We start from the raw sequence: 22,494 nt of genomic DNA on the forward strand, positions 1-22,494 counted from the left end.
ATTTTTCTCTCTCTCTCTCTCTTTCTTTCTCTCTTCATCTATCTATCTGTCTATCTCTCTTTCTCTCTTTCTCTCTCTTTCTACTTTATCGATTTATCGTCACGTTTTCTCATCCCATGCGGTGACGCGTATTTGGACAGCTTTCGCGTACGTTAGCTGTATCGTTACCGTTCGCGTTTTCGAGTCTCGTACATCTACCTAATGTAAAGTAAATAGTAACGTGCCGAGCAAAATAATTCCGATCGCGAGATTCGTGCGATTTTCAATGACGTTTTCATTTTCGTTTTCGTCGTTCACTAAAAAGGGTACACGCCGTATATAATTACTGGTCTCCTCGTTCCCTATCAACTTGGATTGCCGTTGCTCGTTATCTCGCGTTTACCGAAGAAATATTTAGACGAAATAATAATATTCTCCCTACACCCCTCTCTACCTTACTCACATCACTTCCACGTCCTCCTCCTGCCTTCTCTTTCGTATCATTTTATCCACACATGTATGATGTGTACATAAACGTATGTATGTATGCTTATGCAGATATTCATACACACGTTTGTTTATGTACAACGAATGTATATCGTGAATATACATCTGTTACCATCAATCTCGATTTTCTTGCACTTTGTAAAAACTTTTGTTTTTCTTCAAGAATGACGAAAAGAATAAGAATGAGAGAGAGAGAGAGAGAGAGAAAGAAAGAGACAGAGAGAGAGGGAGAGAGGGAGAGGGTGTAGTTGAGGTTGAAGGGGTGGAGGGTAGAGAGACAAAGTATTTTGCACTTCGCGTTTTAGCTTCGTTCTCGAAGATTGATGATGATAGCCTTGAGAAGTCGCGAGTTTAGATCGTTCTTGTATCAACGCCATGAGAAATGACTTGAATTTGTTTTCGACTAAGAGATCTAGAAAATTGTATCAAATGGTGTGTGTTGTGTTACGTTTGGAGAAACCGACTACTCTGTGGGATGGTTGCTTTCATCGATTACATTTCGTATACGCGTATATATATATATATACGATATGAGCCATGAAAATCCTTTATACATGTGTACAAGAGCTATAAAGCAGTATTTACGTTTTATCCAGATATTGAGAGCTCTCTTTGAATTTATATTACTTTCTCCCATTGATCGACAGTATTTTTTTCTATAAAAAAAAAAAGAGGGATAGAGAAAGGAAAGAAGCTTTCATCGAATCAGAACTTTGGAGTCAGGAAAAATAGGACACACAAATTACTAAATTGTTCAATTATCTATGACAGATGGTTTATTATAAAATGTTATCGTTATCGCAGTATTCATATTCCAAAGATTCGCGTTTTTTTATTAATAATAATAATAATAATAATAAAAATATTTAATAATAAATATAAGAATTTTTGTATAGATGAAAAATGCGTGGGCCGAGGTTAAGCTCATAAAGTTGGAAATTCGAAAATGTAATACCTTCGGTTGGGCTATTTCGATCTATTATTACGGCAGAGTTACGATCTAAAAGCGTTTCACGCGTTATTGGATCTACGATACTTTTATAACGTCATAAAAGGGACTACCAGCTAGCTAGCTAGCTGGCTAGCTGGTAGCAACGTTCTGGATAGAGAAGCATTCTCTCGTAAGTACGAGAGCAACAATGCGATGCAGGCATTCTATTAATTTTCTACAGAAATGAAATATTCGTTTACTGCGTGTTCACCTACGCACAGAAATATAATATTAGGTTATTTGCAAAATAATTTTTATGTTAATATTATTATCTTTTTTTTTGTTCAATAATATAATAATCCAAAGGCACAATTTTTTCCTATTTAAAATTCAATTTCGTATTTTGGATGATCGCGAAAGGGGTTGATAAATTCGACTATGCTCAGCTACTTTTTGGATTGTTAAGCGAAAATTAACATTCATCACAAACCCTTTTTCATTTTATTCTCATCTCCACTTTTTGAGCGATCCCCGACCTAAAACTCGGTGAATCCTTCAAATCAAAGTTTAGTGCTTTTTTCCCATTCATATTCTGAAGCATTTGGCGGGTGGGGGGAGGATCAATTGGTTTTCGAGCAAAACACAGCGAAATCGTTATAGTATTTTCTATTATTATTAACCATCCGAAGTGTGTAATCGTACACACGCTCGATGCAACCTAAAACGTATTTTCGCGATTACGTTTTAGCCGTTCCATTAATCATCCATGAGATACGATTTAAAACTAATTTGTAGCCAACGATTCGCAAACAGTTGGCAAATATTTGAATTCGCAGGAATCAAATTAATTCCGCTAAATTCATTACTGTATTCATAAAATTCTCTTTCATATACGCGTGTATATGTATACTTATAATACATATTATAATACATATATACACCTATATACATATATATATAAATATATATATTGTGTATATGATATTGTGTCGCGATCCATATTGGTTAACATGCATATTTGTTATCGATCTGACATTTTGTAATAAGCACACACAAGAAGGTTTTATATTATCGAATAGGATATGCTTACTTTATAATATTTCATTGAATGTGATAAGTCTCTTAGTATTTTTTTAAATAACTTGGCTATAGGATCTCATAACTTTGTTAATATTAATCGGATATGTGGCAATACTTTCATGAATTCGTTCGTCACAGCTGACACATTATCTCAGTTTAATTAACAAACAAACAAAAAGTAGTAGTGACGTTTGATTGATTTTGTTCCTCTTAAAGGTTATTGCATTTTGTATATTAAAATACGAATAATCTATATATCGTGAATAATTAAGTACCTATTTCTATTCTATAAGGTTGAACAATGATTCAAACGTCGACTTGAAATACCCTAAATTATGTCCTTTCCTCGAATAATGCTCTGATTAGAATATGCAATTAAGGTGGTCTTTCAATATTGCAAAGGGAGATTCGAACGTATTGGAAATGTTTGAGGGATGAGAAAGAGAGAAGGAGGAGCTCGTAGAGAGAGGTTCAAGGGCTTTCGTTGTATAATGGCAGTAACGTAATAGACCCTTACAGCGAAACATCGAGGGAATCTTACAATCACTGATATTTAAGAATGCACTCTGTTTAATCTTCGTCATAAGGACTACGACATTCGTATTCAAACTTTGCTAACTGACTTTTGTAATAAGAGAGTCCTTTGAGAAATAATTAATTTATTATATTTATTTTTCTTTATAAATTAAAACTTCTCAGGTATAATATAAATACCAGTAATACTAATAAAAATATTAATAACCATAAATGTGTTATTGACCATTTAACTCGATTACCATCCATAAATGTCATAAAAAGATACTACCGTGAAATTTGAGAAAATCCCGAAATAATACTAATAATAGTAATAATAATGATAATAATAATAATAATAATAATAACAATAACAATAAAAATAATAACTTAATCTCGACAAAAGTCTGAAGAAAAGTCAGAAAAGCACTCAGCGATTTATTTATAACCGTAAGGGTTTATATGTATTCCGTTCGAGTAATACCGTTGCTCGGTGAATTTAAAGGGTTGGTCGAGCAGTCACCTCAACTCTGGCATCTCCCAACCCCCCTTTTAACCCTCCTCCAATCTTTTTCTTTTTCTTTCTCTTTCTCTCTCACACTTTTAGAAACGGTATCCGGTACACGTATGAAAGCGCAATAAAGAAATGTGGCGTTCGTGCTCGGGTGGGAATCGGGTCCGAATCGGGTCCAAGCTTTAAGGGTTGGACCTCAGTAAGAATTTATTTTCGATCAAGGTGCTCATTGCTGATTAGTGCCGCCCACAACGCCAGCTTTGTTCGACGATTAACGACGTTTTCTCCGATTCCACCCATTCCATGTTCCCTCCCAACTCCGACTCCCAACCTTCCCAACCCCTCTCTCTACCCGTTCGACACCCTACGCTACACCTTTCTCCGATAATCGTATCCTTCCAATCCCTGCTAAGATTTAAAGAGCCATTTCACGGAAACTTACGATAGGTAACTACCTGCATGTAACGCTCTTCATTAAACTTCCAATTTAAAAGTAGAAACGCAAAGTTTTATTTCCCATCCTTCGCGTACTCGTATGTTATAATTTCCTTTATTTTTTTCTTTCTTTCTTTCTTTCCCTTGCACCACTATCTTTTTCTTTTTTCTTTTTTTATCGTTAAAGGGCTGAAAATGAATAACTCTGATAAATCATAGGAAGAATAAACGAAAAGGGTGTCGTTAATATGATCTCTCGATTTTTATCATCGACGTACGGTGATGATTGAAATCACCTATCTCATAAGATTATTTCTTATCGTAGATGACAAAAAAAAGTGTCAAGTGTGAGTGAATACAAGTGAAAGAGATGAGACAAGTGAAGAGAAGAGAAGGGAATGATGTCTAAGACGTAAGCTCGTAAAAAACGAAGATGAGTGAGAAACCTTCTTTCTCTCTCCACACACACACACACACACACACACACACACACACACACACACACACACACACACACACACACACACACACACACACACACACACACACACACACACACACACACACACACACACACATATGTTTTTTTTGTCTTTCCTTCTCTCTTTTATTTTTCGTTATATAAGACGTTGAAGGCTTCAGAATAAAGGCAGTTTTTATGTAATTAGATCCTGGAGCACCCAGGGTTCGTAGAGAGGCAGATCACCGATACGAGGCAGGCGTCCATCGGGCTTTCATTTCACCATTATTTCAACTCCCTTCGTTCGTTCCTTTGCTAGCTCGTTTAATAGGGTGGTTACGACCAATTCGACGACCACTTCAACCTTTTATCCACCTCTTTCCTCTTCCCCTCTTCTCCTGCTGACGCCAACGACGCCGCCGCAATTATACTTACTTGAAAGCTCGATACCTCGATATCCCTGCATGTTTCTTTAGATATAATAAAGTTTATTTTACTCCTTTTCTTTACGATTACTATTACTACTACTACTACTACTACTACTACTACTACTACTACTACTACTACTTTTCATCTAATTCGATACTAACACGGTATTTCCGTTTGTTGTATTCGAACAAGCTTGTTTAGAATGAAAATTTAAAGAATGACGGAATAAGAGAGAAAATATCTTGCATTTGTGTGCGTGTGTATGTGTGTGTGTTAAGATAAAAATGAATGAACGAATGAATAAATTTGAGTAGACGTTAATGAAAAAAATATAACAATTGTTTTAAGAATTCTATTTCTCTTTCTCTTTCTTTTTTTTTTCATTTTCTTTCTTCTTTTTTTTCCTTTTCCTTTCTTTTTACATAAGAGTTTCGAAGGAAAGTACCACCACGCGATAGCAGCAGAGCTTTCCTGACTGGATTCTCATAAAATCCCGTTCCTCATGAAATTGTTTCTCATAAAATCTTATGAAATCGTATGCAATCTTGTTAGAGAAGAGGAAGAAGAAGAAGAAGCTTCTTTGCCTTTCGCCTAGCTGTGTGTTATCATCCTTCGGTGTTCGCCGACCGTCGACTTACACACCGTCGACTACTGTTTTTATGAAAACGAATTTTTTCTTTTTTTTTTTTCTTTCCTTGCTGCCCCCTCATCCTCCTCCTCTTTCCCTGTGCTTTCGTCGAGTAGAGTAAGCTGACTGAGCAAGAAAACTAGCGTGATCTTTAACGCCTTCTTCGCGTACTTGCCATTTCACGGTTATTACGAAACAGACGTTTGGTTAATGCAACTACTCATTGCGAAAATATAAAAATAAAGAGAGATAGATAGAGAGAGAGAGAGAGAGAGAGAGAGAGAGAGAGATAACGCGAGTGTATATATATATGTGTGTGTGTGTGTGTTTGTGTATACGAGAGAAAACGAACATGAAATTTTCTTGCAAAGTAACGAGGAAAAGACTGATGCATTACTACGAGAGACATATCGATCGATCTTGTTTCGTGTTTTCATAACACAAAATAAAAATACTAACACGCTAACATTAACAAACAAACAAACAAACAAACAAAAATAGAAAGAAAAAGATAAAACGTTAGATCAAGTAATAATTATGAGTATATTTACGTTCCTATTTTATAGACCGAAATCTGAAAGAAAAGATGACAAGTAACACGTATTACCTGTTAGTAAAGGGTATAAAAGGGTGGATAAAATAAAAAACAAACAAAAAAAACATTGGTTGGCCAGCAATCATAAAAAGTATGCTAAGAAAAAGGGAAAATAAAAGAAAGGAATGGTAAAAGGAGAGACAGATTTTCATCTTCCCTTGTATTGTATTTCGTTCCTTTTCCAACTCTTCTCCTCTCTTGTTTTGTAGTTTTCCCTCTTTTTCTTTTTTTTTTTGTCATCGCCGATGTTTATATTCGGTTCGACGTGGAACGAGAGGAAAGAGCCGGATTAAAGGATTTTCTTTCGAATTTCGCGTCAGTCAGGCGGCGGGCTAGCTGAGCGAGGATAATCTCGAGCGTTGTATTCGCAACGCGTATACAAAATAAAGATCCGCAGACGATGATGACGACGACGACGACGACGACGACGACGACGACGACTACGACTACGACGACGGTGTTAGTTTTCTTCTCTTGCCAGCTTAATAATGGTTAATAAATGACGACGAGAAGGGACGTGACGTGACGAGAACGAGCTCACACTTTTTTACACTCTTCTTCTTCTTCTTCTTCTTATTCTTCTTCTTAACTTTTCCCTTTTTTTTCTTTTTCCCCCTTTCTGCTTCTCTTTCTTCTTTAGATTTTTATCTTTATCTTTCTTCTCTCTCTTTTTTCTCTCTCTCTTTTTTATCTTACACCCTTAACACCGTTTCTCTTCGTTCGATCGTAAAACAGGCAGCAACAGCAACAGCAACAGCAGCTCGGATTAAGCGTTTTCCACGTTTCGGCACGCGCCTTAGAAAAAGAGTAAAATGGGGGATTCGTTCCTTCATTCGTTCGTTTATTCGTTCGTTCCTTCGTTTTATTCCCCACTAAACAAACGAAGAAAGGCCAATCCTTCTCGTCGTTAAGGATAAGGGATTCTTCTTCTTCTTCCTCTTCTTCGTCTTTACTTAATTCTTCGAGTATTTATGTATCTTTTTACTTTGTCGAATTGTATGTTCTCTGTGCTGTAATTGTTTCTTAAAGTATTTTCTTAAGCGTTGAATATATTCATTTATTTCATCAAATTAATTACATTTAAATTAAGACGTTTTATTAATGTTATTCAAATTGCATAATTACATTTACAATCGATACTAATTTATTTTCATTATTATCACTATTATTATTGTGGAAAATATTGATAATATTATTTCTTAATATATATTTATTTATTTATTTATTTATTTATTTATATATTAATGATTTAGTTTCTAATGTAGTATCTATGCATATAAAATTCGGCAATTAATTAACGTCAGACGAGTCAGGTAAACGATACCGAAAAGAAATCGTTCGGCGAGTAGGACGTTAGTAGACGAAGTATTTCATTCCATCAAGTTTTTCTCGTTCCTCGAACAAAACCATTACCGTAATTACCTGAAAGCGAAGACCCTCTCTCTCTCTCTCTCTCTCTCTCTCTCTCTCTCACTCTTTTTCTCTTTCTTTCTTTCTCTTCTCAATCAACGGTGCATCTCGTACTTCACTGTTATTTGCACAACGCGTATACAAATTTTTCTAACGATAACTTTATACTTCATTCAACTTTCATTTTACAACTTAATTATAATATAATTAAATATAGTAAAATAAAAAGAAAAATATATTCCATGCATTTCAATGAATTTAATTTTTTTCTTTAGATGACACGAACGTAAGATCAAATTATTGAATTTGTTGTTATTTTTCTTTCAATAATATACCAAGACAGTTAGAGTTATTTCTCAGTTTTCTTCATCTCTACACAGCGTGATACGAATGTTAAAGTATGTAAAAGCTAGGATCGGAGGGTACGTCCTTTCACATTTAATTAAAAAATAACATTTATTTTCTTGCTAGAAAGAAGTAGGATGGAAGGTGTTGGGGGTGGTGTGAGGTAGGAAAGGAAGAAGACCATCCATGATTTACGATGTGATACAAGGAAAGACTCTAGACCGTGCGTACAAAATCCTAGGGATTAGAACGAGGACAACCACTCACAGTTTCACTCTTTCTCTCTTCTACTTCCTCTTCTTCTTCGTCTTCTTCTTCCTTTTCACATAGGACCTTTTCTCAAATACAATGATATTCCTAACCAAACCGATCTCTGGTAACATGGGCGGTGGTTGTTGAAGCAAGCCGCAATCCTTTGCTACGGCCAATTATACTATGCCCTAATAATTTAACTGTCTGGCATGGTGCCGTCTAGATTTAGTTGCGATAACATTGTATCGTTCTATCTCTCTTTCTCTTCTATATATGCTGAACGGCAGGAATTCAAGAGCACACACATATATATATATATATATATATAAATTTGAGTGTGTATGAGAGTAAGAGAGAGGAAAATAGAGAGAGATAGATAGATAGATAGAGAGACTATACGCGTTTTCCTTTACATTCTGCGCACGTATGTATATGTATGGATATTTTATGGTAACGCTACGTCCGACTAACAATGAGTTACCGTTGTGTTTTAGGATTATCCATCATGCACAAGCGGCCTCGTCTACTACTACGGGGCAAAATTGTGGCCTCTTCGTAACGACTTTATTTACTGCCCTAAACTTTCCAATTGTTTTAATCCCTCATGCATGTGCATACATGATTTCATTTATTATACATCAAATAATATTATGAAACATTGTGTAATCATTTTAGACAAGCTACAATTACCGAGATAATTAAGTTTATAATTCATTGAATACGTTTAATACGTAATAATAGATTCGTATTTGTTAAATATTTGAAAAAAAATATTTTTATTATTTTGTTGTATCGAGATAGTATTTGAGTTAAATTATTAGAAAGAGGACATTTGTTTCTTTATAATGATCATTGTTTCATCCCTCTACTATTTTTCGTTCGGAAGATACAACACTTTGAAGTTTTTTTTTCATTCATAATTTTTTTTTTAATGAACCACAGTGTGACGCGACTACGCAAGGCTGTAAATAGAAAAACTACGATCAGCTGGTGATCTCTGTGAATTACAAAAATTTATCTGGGTCATCGGTGCAATGACCTTTCCTCAAAGAAATTATTTAGGTCAGTCCATCGACCAACTTAAAAATGGGAATATCTACGTAGTTAAAAGTCCTAGAGACATGAAACAAATTACAGTTGCAAATGATATCTTTTCTATACTTAAAATTCTTAGCAGTTAATAATTAATTAACAATTTTTTAGAAATAAATTTTTAATCCTTTCATTACAGCGTACTTTGATTATAATTATGGTTTATGTTTATTTGTACGAGTATTCATTTAAATTTATTTCATATAAAATAGGATTCCTATATGGGTCATTAGTTACAAAAGAGTTAAACTCTATACAAATATTATAGAAATTTTAATAAACAATTAAATACGATTTAATATTCATTTGAATGATTATTTTTGAAGGAATAAATATTGAAATCAGATCATAATACCAAGGACTTTGACATTTAACAAAAGAGACGTTGTTATTTTCTTTCGATCGAAATGACGAGTTCGTTCTATGATTCAATGAAATAAAATATCATCCAATTATACGTTTGTTGGGAAACAGAGAATAAAAAAAAGAGAAAGAAAACGAGAAAAGGAAAGATAAAGAGAAAGCAAAAGAAAGAAAGGTAGGAAGGTTGGAAGGTAGGAAGGCAGGCAGGGTGCGCTTATTGGATCGGTGAGTTTTATTGCTTCGTAAACAATTTCCGCGATGCTTAACGAAGCAATAAACGTTATAGGTTCGATAACTGTCTTCCACAATCCGCCGTTAGTCGGCCCGTTAACGGTTAAAGCGAAGTTTCGTTGTATCAAGAGAGAGAGAGAAACGTGTCGGGAAAGTTTTTCTCCCTTGCGGCTTTTGTATCACCTTGCTATTGGTCGGTCGCGTGGCTTTGTCGTCACGGATCGGCTATTATTACGTTACAAAACGATATGCGCTTTCATCGAGATAACCAACACCATCACTACGTCCTTTATTCTCATTCGCCGATACAGGTTTCATTCAAAAGGGTGATGAAACTTCCCTAGGTGTTTTAGGGTGTTTAAGAACTGGAGGGGTTGATAATGTCAAATTAAATTGAAAGAAAACAATTCTATTAGAAAATTCTAAAGAATAAGAATACATTGACCTTTAATAAGCCTAAAATACCCTAGAATACCCTAGAAGATTTAAAATAACCTTTCGTTATTAACTATCCAATATATTGATCGTTTATGCAAACTATTTCGTATGTATGTGGTCATATTATTATTCCTTTTTAATTATTATTTTAATAATAGATAACGTATAAATTAGATTTTTTCATTGAAATATAAATCTAGATGTTATATTTGAAATAGGTTTTTTGGGAGGGTAAGGGTAAAACCATGCAAAGTTCTCTCGACGGAGTTATACAATATAATATTGATAACAGTTTGAAATTCGTTTTGTGTGTTTCACGTTAACGAAAAGACTCGTTAGGTATCCACCTAGGAACCATCCTATGTATCTATGAAAATCTATATTATCTATGAGAATATGGGTATAGGAATAGTAAACTAAGTATGTATTATATGGAAGATAATGACCACGGACGTTTACATATTTTTCCTACTAGGATAGAAACAAGGACACTGTGCACGTGGGAACAGTTTTGACGATGCTATTCTTAAGTAGAGCTCGCTTGATACAAGCTTGTAAACTCACATTTCCATACTCTCGAGTAATGTAGGTGGAGGTAGAGGAAGAAGAAGAGGATGAGGAGGATGATGAGGAGGAGGAGGATCGTTGGTAGTCGCGTACAGTCGACCGCAAACATACCTGTCGACCGCTTTCCTAGGGTCCTCGTGCGGCTTTATATTTTGCTCGCTTTTCAGGCGTGACGTCATCACCGAAATACGTGAGTAGCCTTGGTAAAACGTGCTAGAAACAGGCAAAGGTGCTTGACTGCGTGAGCAAGAGAGAAGGAGAGAGAGAGAGAGAGAGAGAGAGAGAGAGAGAGATAATAGGGTTGACAAGAGTTGACCTTAAACCATCGACGCCGTGGGATCTCATTCCGAAGGGAGACCCCTAAAGCAACGAATTACGATTATTATTCCTTTGCATTTTCTACGAGTTTATCCTATTCAAGAACCATCAAACCTAGAATTGTATTCTCTTTAAAGTGAAATAAATTAATCATACTCTTTGAAAGTTTTACAAAATAGGTATATTACTTTAAGGACAACTTCGAACTAAGGAAGAAAAAGAAAAAGTTAGTCAAAATTCTTTTTAAGTAAAATGTCTTGGTCGAATGTTGAGACGAACGATAGATGAAGTTGCTGAATATGTATATATATATATGCGTTTTTACGCAAGCACACAAATATACACGTTCATGCACGCATATATATATATATATATATATATATGTGTATGCAGTTGCAAGCTCTGTCTAGAATTTAACTCGGCTAGATGAAAAAGCGTAATAGGGAGAAGCGTCGGTGAAGCTCGGCTCGAGGGAAACGGATGGGTTTTAATATCGCGAGCTCGGTGAAGCTCGCCGGAAAGCCTCGCTCGTTCGCGAGAGAGAAAGAAAGAGAGAGAGAGAGAGAGTGAGAACGAACGAACGAGTTGGAGGACGACGAACGTCGGAGAAAGAGAAGGAGAAAGGGTGGAAGGGATGGAAGGTGGGAGGGAGGGAGGGAAAGAGGGAACGCGGACTTGCTAAGCCTTACAGATTGTGGGTTCGAGACTCGAGCGAATAAATCATAGCGTCGTACGGTTATACGTTGGTTTGCGCTTCGCTCTCTGTGCCAGGACCCCAGCTGCCACGTTACCCCTGGCCGGATCATCCCGTGGGATTAGCGATACTTCAATAAACTCTGTCGAGCCTTCCCTTTCCTTCTCCTTTTTCCTCTTTCTCGTCTCCTACCCTTTCCTTCATAGTTCTCTCTTTCTCTCTCTCTCTCTCTCTCTTTCTCTCATCCTTCTTGATTTGACTCGAGCTACTACTGCTACCTACTTCAGTCGTGCAGAGACCGAGATGAATCTCGCGGTCGAGACCGCGGCTAAACCGATTTATATCGACTTTAAAACGCTCCTCGACTGTTCGGATTAGCGGACAAATGTACTACTGTCGTGGTACCGTTCCTATCATCCATCGTTGTCTTTCAAAATCATAATCCTTGATTGTCCTATTATTATTATTATTATTATTATTACTATTGGGATTATTGTTTCATTTTTCTTTTAATATACGTTGAAAGTTTAATAATACACTGTCCTCTTATTATTATTAATTTTTATTTTGTAATTTTGTAATAAATTTTTTAAATATAACAATATTGATTGTTCTATTATTTTACTTTTAATTCTACATATAAAATACGTATATATATATTTTAAATGGAACAATATCGATTATTCTATTATTTTATTTTTAATTCTACATAAAATATGCATATATCGATTATCCTATTATTTTTATGATCAATTTTTTATCTTATCGTTTTATAGTGACATTAATTTTGTAATTGATTATATTTAAAAAAATATTTGTTAATTTCTTAAAGTTTTATACGTTGAAAATATTATATAATAAAAAATCGTCTGTCTTTTATAATCTCTATTCTTTCTATAGTTATCATTTTGTTTGTTTGTTTGTTAAATATCTTTTTTTTTTTTTTGGAGAGGATTTTTATCTATTCGACTATTCGAGGGGAATGATTTTTCATGGCATTAATATTCGAATCCGATTTTAATATCACACCATGAACTTCGTTTCATCGTTCTTCGCCGAGGGACGCGTTAAACGTTCGCGAAAAGGGCTCTTCCTTCCTTCCCCATCCTTTTTTCTCACCCTCGTACTACACTCTTTTATCATTTCTAACTCTCTTCCCCTTTTTTTTTTTTAGGATTCCCCCTTTTTTTTTATTCTTCTTTCTTCTTCTTCTTTCACTCCTGTACTTCCATCTGCCATTACTTACATATGGAAAAGAAAATGCGGTAGAATGAAGAAAAATGAACGACGTGCCGGATGGTAAAGGTCGTCGTGAGCCTTGCAAATGAAACTAATATTCGCATTGGTTAGAAGGTTGATAAAGGCCGAGTGAATGCCAACTGATGCCAATGTAAAATCGTCTACGTATATGTTGTCTCCTGTATATATGTGTGTGTGTAGGTGTGCATAGAGAGAATATAAAAAAAAAATGGGACGAAAGAAACACTTTTTGTTTTAGCACGCGTATGTGATTCACCTGATTGTCAGCTGATTTTTAAAGAAGGTGGAGTACCATTCTCTTACTTTCATTTTAATCCTTACTTTACTGAACCTCGTTTGAAGAAGAATAAACAAAAACTGATTTGTTTTTTTTTTTTTATTAAACATTGTCCAGAATTTAAAATTATTCAATTGTAAAAATGTGATGAGTGGAATGTTTTATTGAACAAAGATTATCTTCGCATCCATGACACATATTCACTTTTTAACATTAATCTTTATTTCCCTTTCTATTTTTCTATCTTTTCTATTAGTGATACATTCGTGTAGATCTTTCAATGATCCTTCTGTTCGTTCGAAATACTCTCATACAGTTTTATTCGTGCTAGGACTGAAAAATTATTCTTTCTCTTAGGAATTTAATTAAAATTTATATTTTTTAAAGGACAGATTTATTAAGCTGCCCTTTCCCCTCATCTCTTTCTCTTTCTCTATCTTTCTTTGTAAGTTATTTTTCCATCTTCATTTTCTTATCATCCTCTCTTTCTCTCTCTCTATCTTTTTCTTATACCTTCGAGATTTCTACGTACTATATACCTCGTCGTCTTGTTACCTTGTCTTCCAAAGTCTCCTAGGATTTAATATAACTGACGACACGGGATCAAGCAAATCAACCTATGTGTATATATATGTTTGCGTAGCTTAAATCCTTACAAACTTTCTACGATATATGTTGACTTATACAAAAAAAACATCTTTTCTTGTGATCAAAAAGTTACTTCCTCGAATGTATCTATGATTACCAAAGACCAAAAACGTTTGACAGTGATTTTACGTTTATCTGTAATTAGGAGAACAAACTCTCTTTTAAGGGATAATACATATGTAAATCGCTTTTTCGTTAAAAAAAATTAAAATTAGTTGTAACTCAAATAAAATTTAACTTATAACTAAGATCCCTCGTATTACATTTCGAAAACTTATTATTTTTCGAAATATTGTTTAAATTTGGAATTAATTTATCATCAATTCTTTTCGTAATATTGCTTGCCAATTTGAAAACTATAATTTTGAACAAAAAAAAAAACACATTTGAAGTTTCGATTAGTAATATGTATATGTGAGAAATAATTGGAGGAATAAATGTTAAAAATAATTAATTTTTGAATATTCCCGTTAATGAAATTACACAGCACACATTTAATGTGTTAAAAATTTGCTCAATAATATTAATTTCCTTTGAAACTATTTGTGATTAACGTAATTTCTTTTTCGATATTCACCATGCTTAATTTTAATTACCGATTGTTAATTTCCCTTTGAGAAACGTCGATGCGTGATTTTCATTTTGTCAAATGCTCGGAAAGGGTAGCTTCCCTTTCCAATAGGGAAATGGTTAGGAAAGGCAGATAGGGAAAGAAAGAGATAGACAGACAGAAGGAGAGAGAGAGAGAGAGAGAGAGAGAGAGAGAGAGAGAGACAGACAGAGACAGAGAGAGAGAGAGAGAGAGGAGTGCTTAGGTAGGACTCCAGGAAACGTAAATGGTGCGCAGATACTTGGTCAAAGCATAGACCAGGCAACGATGTTTGATTTGCAGCCAAGGACGATCAACACGTTCCGTAATGTACATAGACAGGTATGTAACCGGTTAACCGGTGTTCAAGGCAAGCGAAGCTCGCTTGCTTGCTCATCGAAAGAGCCTCCTATCTTACTCTCTCTCTCTCTCTCTTCTTCTCTATTCTCTCTCTCTCTCGCTCTCTCTCTCACACTCTCTCTCTCTCACTCTCTCTCTCTCTCTCTCTCTCTCTCTGTGCATTATACATTAGTTCGTAGTGAAAAGCTCGTTCCTTCGCGTGCTGCACGCTGATCATAAACACGTACAACGCACAGAATGGAAATCATTGTTATACAATTTTATTACTGGAACTTTAGATTACTAATCAGATTCATGAACGATGAATAAGTTTTCTGTTTTTTATAGATATATTTTATTTTACGGCATTAAAAGAAGAATATTTTAAAATTTAATTGAAACAGGATTTATGGATACTTAATTCGTATCGTAATTAATTTGTTTAAGATCGTTCAGAAGGTTTGTAATATTTTTTTAGAAAATATTACCTCTTGTGTAATATTTTCAGGTAATATTTATAAATTAGTTACATTAATAACTTAGCTAATTTTAAAGCAGTTTAATTTTTGGACAATTTAATATATTTATGTTCCAATTAAATGCAACCCTGACCCATTTCTGAATTAAATAATATAAATAAAATAATACTTATATAATTTGAATTTAAAAAATAATATATTAAATTGGTAAATAAGTCATTGCGGATTTTGTTTTACACCTAATTCAGTTTTTTGATAGCAGAGATCAGAAATTTTATGAACGTGGATACATTATGACACTGCCTGACCGATGGCAAAAAGGTCATCAACAAAAATGTACAATACCTAATTGAATAAGCTTATATTTTTAAGCAGAAATTTGGAATTTTCATTCTTATTTAAAATCTACAATCACTTAGTTGTCAATCCAATATTAATATAGTAATGAAAAATATTTCAATAAAATTTGGAAGAAGACAAATTTGAAAATATGCAAACAAAAAAAGTGTAGTTTCCAATCGATAAACAATTAAACGAAGTCAATGTAAATTCAATGAAATATATTGTTTAGACATTTCAAGAAAATTCGCTTTTGAAGTAAGATGGGCAACGACGAAAGCTAACATTTCAGCGATTCACCAAATTCACGGACACTTGGCGTTGAATTGTTACATAGAGGAGTTGGTAAACAGAAGGTCGTTATCAACACCAAGAGTAGAGGCTCGTTAACCGTTGCTAAGAGGCGAATGCTAGGAATCCTCCCATTGGGCTCGATGCTTCGCGTTCTCTCACTTTAGAGAGAAACAGTTTCCTTCTCTCCCAAACACTTACTCACTAACTCAGTCACTCACTCACTCACTCATTCACTCACTCATTCTCTGAGATACTACGTTTAGTTATGTCTCAAGACGTCGCCAATCCGCACGATGTACCATAAGATAACACGCAAACGAGAGAGTTTCCCTACGTGGGGTGTAGGACGGGAAGGACTACGTTAGGATATCAAACGTTGTCTCTACCACTATACGTAATAATTCAAGATGCGTATGTATGTATATATAGATGAACAAACAACCGTTGTCGTACTCACCTCTCTCCATCTCTACATCTTCATCTTCAGCTTCCTATCTTCATATCTCTCTCTCTCTCTCTCTATCTCTCTTTCTCTTTCTCTATCTCTCTTTCTCTTTCTCTATCTATCTCTCACTTTCCATTATTATTACATCCTCATGTAATTTCTCATTATTCTCGAGATATATATTTTTGAGATAATTGTCTACCCTTTTTGGTCGAGATTCTAACGTTTAATGGTACTAAACTGTTGAAATTTAGGTGTCAATCTTTGTAGAACGTTTCTAAATCGATCGAAAGAAAATATTATACGTTGTTTTGTTTGTATTTTTTTTTGTTTTTTTTTTGAAGTGTAGAGACTCGTGAAGGGGATGAAAAATTTTCACGTCTATCTTATGTTAGATAAATTGATCGAGTATAACCTATCTATTCTACTTCGAGTTACTTCAAGTTTTGATAAAGTTTCATATTATACGTTGAAACTAACAATATCAGTCAACAATTTTTTTTATGATTTTTTTTTTTTTTTGAGTAATCCTAATGAATAATGTAAGAAACAGAATCTTCGCTATCGTACAGTCGTTTTTACAATATTATAATAACAAATTCTATTCGTATAAATAATTTAAAATAATATTCCGTTGATTCTGAAACATTAAATAAAAGAAGAATTCATGTTACCTCAGAAAAATATATTTTTACTCGTAATTGATTTATAAGTTGATTAGCTATAATTGTAAATGTTGATCAAATTTGGTACTTATTTTAAAATTGAGTAAAATGAGAAATTTTCGTCGTTTAAAAAGGTTTGATAAATAAGTATCGTTCTGTTACGTAACAGTAAGGTTCGCTATTTTCGAGGTAATTTTGAGGTAACCGTTGGAACATCAAAGTTGCAAAACATCGCTATAGTTCCTCTGCATCAAATTAGGAAACGTTTCCTCTAATGAGATGGACGAAGAATCGATACTACAATTCCTCCTCATCGTCATCTTTTCGTACCGACGTTTACAACTACTACTACTACTACTACTACTAATACTAATACTCCTACTATTACTAGTTCTACTACTATTACTAGGACGACTACGACACTACACTATGATTACGACGAAGATCGTTTTAGATTTGTCATTCTACTTATTCTCCTGAGCGAACTACGTTTTATCTATTGATTAGCAGGATGACAAGAAACTTCAGTTACCCCTCTCTTTCCCTCCCCTCTCTCTCTTTCTATTTTTTTCGTTTAAATCCGTTCTACCCCGAATTCATTTTTAACGTTCCAAGCTTGGAAAATATCTTTTAGTCCATATCTTCTTTATTCCCTGCTCCAGATTGGCTGACATTGTGTGTCTTTGGTAAGTAAGTATGTCGTTCAGTTCAAGATAAAGAGAGGAGTGTGAGATTAAGAGAAATATGCGATGTGCTTTATTCAACAAATGCACATTGAGATATTATGACGATCACGTCCCGATATTAAAAGAATAGAATTTTCTCACGGTCGTGCAATCATCCTCTAATTATTATTATTATTAATCATTCTTATATATTCGTTCTATTTCTTTTTTTTTATATTTTATAAATTTTTTTATTTAACATTAACACGTTGCCGCACACTATTTAATTTATTTTTAATTATTTATTTATGTAATTTAATTTGGCGATCGTGTTCAGAAACACAAAGATCGGACGGCTATAGCCGTCATTTGCAGCAACGTGTTAACAGAGAGATATAAATTGTTAAGAATTGTTTTTTTTGTGATAATTTTTAATTAATAATCGTATGATTTTTGATAAACATCGATGAGAATTATTTTATATCCTTTTTTTTTGTCAAAACTTTTATCCCTTTTGTTTTTTCTCTCTCTCTCTCTCTCTCTCTCTCTCTCTCTCTCTCTTTACTACCTTTTTGTTACCTTTCTCTAAGGCGAACAAAGTTGTGTAGGTATCTCGCGAACGGGTGGTAGGATATTATAGTGTCGTATGGTTTGTGGTTATGGATGTGCATAAGCCCGTTGATAGTTTATTAGACATCCTGCTGTGGCCTTTATTAGTCCTTCCCCGTCCATCCCGCCATCATCCCTCGCTCTATCCTCTTTCATAAACAGGAGTTCGTAAGTACATACATTGATACGATACATGCGACTTGTGTCGCAAGAAAAGCATATCTATATATATACCAACAAACCACCCACCCCACCCATTTATCCACCCCCAAACACCACTCACTCACGCACCGTACTTACACATTTATATCGTATAAAGAGATCGAGTTCGTGACCGGAATTACTTTAGTATATATATATATATATAAAATATATATTATATACGTACATTATTAATCTCACGTACGTTAGCACAAGAACTTTTTTCTTTACCCGTCTTATTTCTTACGTGCGAAAATAACTTTGAGGTTTCATTGATATTACCTCGCGATATTTATTCTACATCTTCTTATCTTATCGAATAATCGAAATATTTTTTCTAATAATTAAAATAATTATATGATCCATTTTACTCACATATTTCATTCATCTAATTTTACGACTAGTAATAGTAATAATAATAATAATAAAATAAAAGAGTAAAAAGTAATACATATGTTACTATTAAAGTTAAAAAAACTTAATTGATTCATAAAAAACCTATATTACTTAACATATAAATATCAGTAATTTTTTTATTAATAATATTCCACTTTACTCCCACATTTCATTCATCTAATTTTACGACTAGTAATAGTAATAATAATTAATAATAATAATAATAATAATAAAATAAAAAAAGTAATACATATGCTACTATTAAAGTTAAAATAATTTAATTGATTCATAAAAAACCTATGTTTTTTGATTAATTATATTGGCGAATAAAAAAGATAAAAAAAAAAGAAAAAGAGAGAGAGAGAAAAAACGATTGGTAGACTAAAATTGAAGTAGGGCCAATGATAGCCAGAATATGTGGGATTGAGGTCATACAAAAAGGTGAGTTCATTACTAAGTCATGATGCTTTTATCCATTCGGTTGTCACCCCTCGTTTTAGTCTTTTTTCTTTTTTCTTTTTCCTTCATTCACATTCTCACCTTCTGACCCGTTTCATGTATATTCCGTGTTATTGTATCGACTCCTTTCAGGCCGATCCCCTTTCACCCCACTCGCTATTTTTTCTTTTTTTACCTTATTCTTATTCCTTTCTTTCCACTTTTATTCTTGTTTATTCTCGAATCGATATATCGAAACTATCTATTTCTTTCTTTTTTTTCTTCGACAACACAATGTCTCACCTTTCCCCCTTTCTTTTCTTTTTCTGTTTCTTTTTCTTCTTTCACATCTTCTTTCGCATCGTACGTGTTAAAGAAACCCTCGGTGCATTTACGTTCGACGTATTTATATTCGCTCTTAGCACTGGGAAAAAAGGAGGAGGAGGAGGGAATATTGCGAGTAAAAGAAAAAAATGAAATGGAAATGGAAAAGAAGAAGAAGAGGAAGCTCACGCGAAAAAGGGTCAACGTGAGATACGTTGTATATTTTTTTACTTTCTCCCATTTTTATTTTATCGATAAACAAATTTCGAATAAATCATATTTCATATCTAACGATAAGATTGTTATTTATTAATTTTCCAAAGATTGTTTCTCAATCTTCCTTAGTTTATTTTTTATTATTATCATTATTATTTGTTTTCATTTTGTTTTTGTATTAATATTAACCTCGTAATGGATAGAAAAAAGAGAGGGGAAGGGTAATAACGTGAAACGCGAATAGTAGTAGCAGGGGTTGGACTGAGGGATGAGGAAAATAGGGAAGGGGAAGGGGAAGGGGAAGGGGTCGGGTCGGGTAGGGGATGCCACGTTTGTTGCATTTTTCAATGTTTACGCGGAAAAAAGTCTGGCAACATCTTAAGCGTCTACGAAGTTATTTGCTTCATCGAGTTAAAGGAAGAATACAATTTTCACGTTATATGGCGTTAGGTATGTGTATACATTTATCCTTCGCGTTATAACGTTGGTAAAAGAAGAAGGAAAAGAAGGATAAGAAGGAGAAAGAAAGAGAAGTAGTAGAAAAGAAAGTTTTCTCTTGGGTAAAAAGAAAAAAAATACAACTGGGCTACGAGATGAAGGAAGACGAACGATATGAAATAGGGGACTGGGAATGTGTATTTTAAAAATTTAAGCAACTTGTCCGCTCTCCTTCAAATGTATTTCTTTTTAAAGGAAAAAATCCTCAACTCCTTGGCTGTTAGGTAGGTAGGTAGGTAGGTAGGTAGGTAGGTACTTCGGTAATTTCTGCGAAGGAAATCTCGGTAATGGTTGAAGAAAACTTCATTCTTTCTAGGTTTCTTTCTCTTTCTCTTTTACTTTCATTGTTTTCATTTTCTTTCAGTAGGTTTTTTCCTTCCTTCCTACCTTCCTTCTTTCTCGTAGTCGTTGATAAAAAATAAAATAAAAGATGGAAAGGAATATTTTTAAGGAATAATAATAAGGAATAATAATAATTAAAAATAAAACAAAAACAAAAAATAGAAAACATCAAATAAAAAGGAGGATAATTTAAAAATCCTGTACGAAGGGGTAGAAGTAAATTTTACATTTTCTTTTATAATCTTTGTTTACTTTATGAAGTCAACAACATTGACGAGATATTAGTTATGTTTTTTTTTATCTTTATTTCTTTCTGTCTTTCTACTTATTATTATTTTTTTTTTATTACAACGAAGGTAAATAAAATGAAAAAGAAAATAGATGGGTAGAAAAGAATGAAAGAAAGAAAGGAAGAAAGAGAGAGTACATCGAAGCAGAAAATGAAATCCGTTAGATAATAGCTTCGCGACATTTCGCCTTACCCGTTAACGTCGTGAGCTAGAAGCTACGGGGAGGTATATGTATGTTTTTCCTTTTATTTTTCGGTACGGAATAGCGGTGACAGTGCGCAGCACCAAAACAGTCGCCTCCGGCAATCGTGCAATAAACACCAGTCCATTTTCTCTCTCTCTCTCACTTTCTCTCGTTTACTTTTTTTTCTCTCTCCGTTTCTTATTCTCTCCGATCTCTTTGTAACTTAACCTCCTCCCCACTTCTCCACACCCCCCAGCAATCTAGCCACCCTTCGTTAATTTTCCATCTCGCCAAGTTAAAAGAAAAAAATAAACGTGAAAGTAATAATAATCAAAAAGAAAAAAAAAAAAGAAAAAAAAACAAGGGATGCAGAATGTAACGAAGTTAGTCACAAAAGTATAAACGGAAAATGCATATTTTTTTGATTTCGTAACATTATACAAAAGTGGGTTGGAAAAATACGTCCTAAACGATAAGATGATGTTATGTTCAGAAATTTTCAAACGAAAAAGTTACTTTCTTGTTAAGCTAAAATCGTTAGAAAAATATATGACCAGTTGTTGAAGTTTGTAAAATTTCAAAAAAATAAAGTAAAACTAAAATGAAATGAGAAATCAAAGTATAAAATATATATTTATAGAAAAAATATTCTTTTAATATTATTATAAAGAATATTTTTTCTAAGATACTATGTTAGGTAAGTTGAGTGAAAGTTGTTTCTTATAAGATTGGATCATTAGAAAGATGTATGATGGAGGTGTATTAAAGGTATTTCTGAAAGAGAATTGGCTCAGTTAGCTTGCTCACTCTCGCTTATTCGCTTTTGTGAAATTTACGGAAATGACAAGAGGTGGAGGGAGTAGGAGGGTCGTTTAATCCTAGCTTCACGATCCATGTGGCTGGTGGAACGTAATCGAAACCCTTTCGCTTCGGTATACCACCTACGCGAGTGCGATATCATCGAACGGCCCCATAACTGTCCGCTGCTCGTAGATACGCAAGTGCTTTTCGGAAGGTGAGTGCGTCTGTTATCTCCTCGACGAGTGACGATCTACGCTTTTGTAGCATGTTGTAACTTACTATCCTATTCTGATACATATACATACACATACGTTGTATATGTATATTATATATGTGTATTGGGTATAGTACAGAAGAAGCCTTTTGTTCTTGTTCAACCTAATTTTCGATCAAATTAATCGATTTAATAATTAA

General features: G+C 33.9%; 1 protein-coding gene and 1 long non-coding RNA gene across 12 annotated transcripts in view; one reads left to right on the plus strand and one right to left on the minus strand.

Annotated features, from left to right (window-relative positions):
- Lar (tyrosine-protein phosphatase Lar) overlaps positions 1-22,494 on the plus strand; it is a 506,717-nt gene that overhangs the window by 172,597 nt on the left and 311,626 nt on the right. The window lies entirely within an intron of this gene.
- The window catches only part of LOC149031799 (uncharacterized), a 67,815-nt gene that overhangs the window by 12,300 nt on the left and 33,021 nt on the right, over positions 1-22,494 (minus strand). The window contains exon 2 of one of the 2 annotated variants that reach the window (XR_016177342.1): positions 3,980-4,889. The exons of the other annotated variant lie outside the window; for it this stretch is intronic. This is a non-coding gene — a long non-coding RNA (uncharacterized LOC149031799). The remainder of the gene's footprint in view (positions 1-3,979; positions 4,890-22,494) is intronic. 2 annotated transcript variants of the gene reach the window in all.

The sequence above is a fragment of the Polistes dominula genome, unplaced genomic scaffold (genome assembly GCF_049000335.1).
Source record: "Polistes dominula isolate Pdom_NZ unplaced genomic scaffold, Pdom_raw_medaka contig_16, whole genome shotgun sequence".
Taxonomy (NCBI): domain Eukaryota; kingdom Metazoa; phylum Arthropoda; class Insecta; order Hymenoptera; family Vespidae; genus Polistes; species Polistes dominula.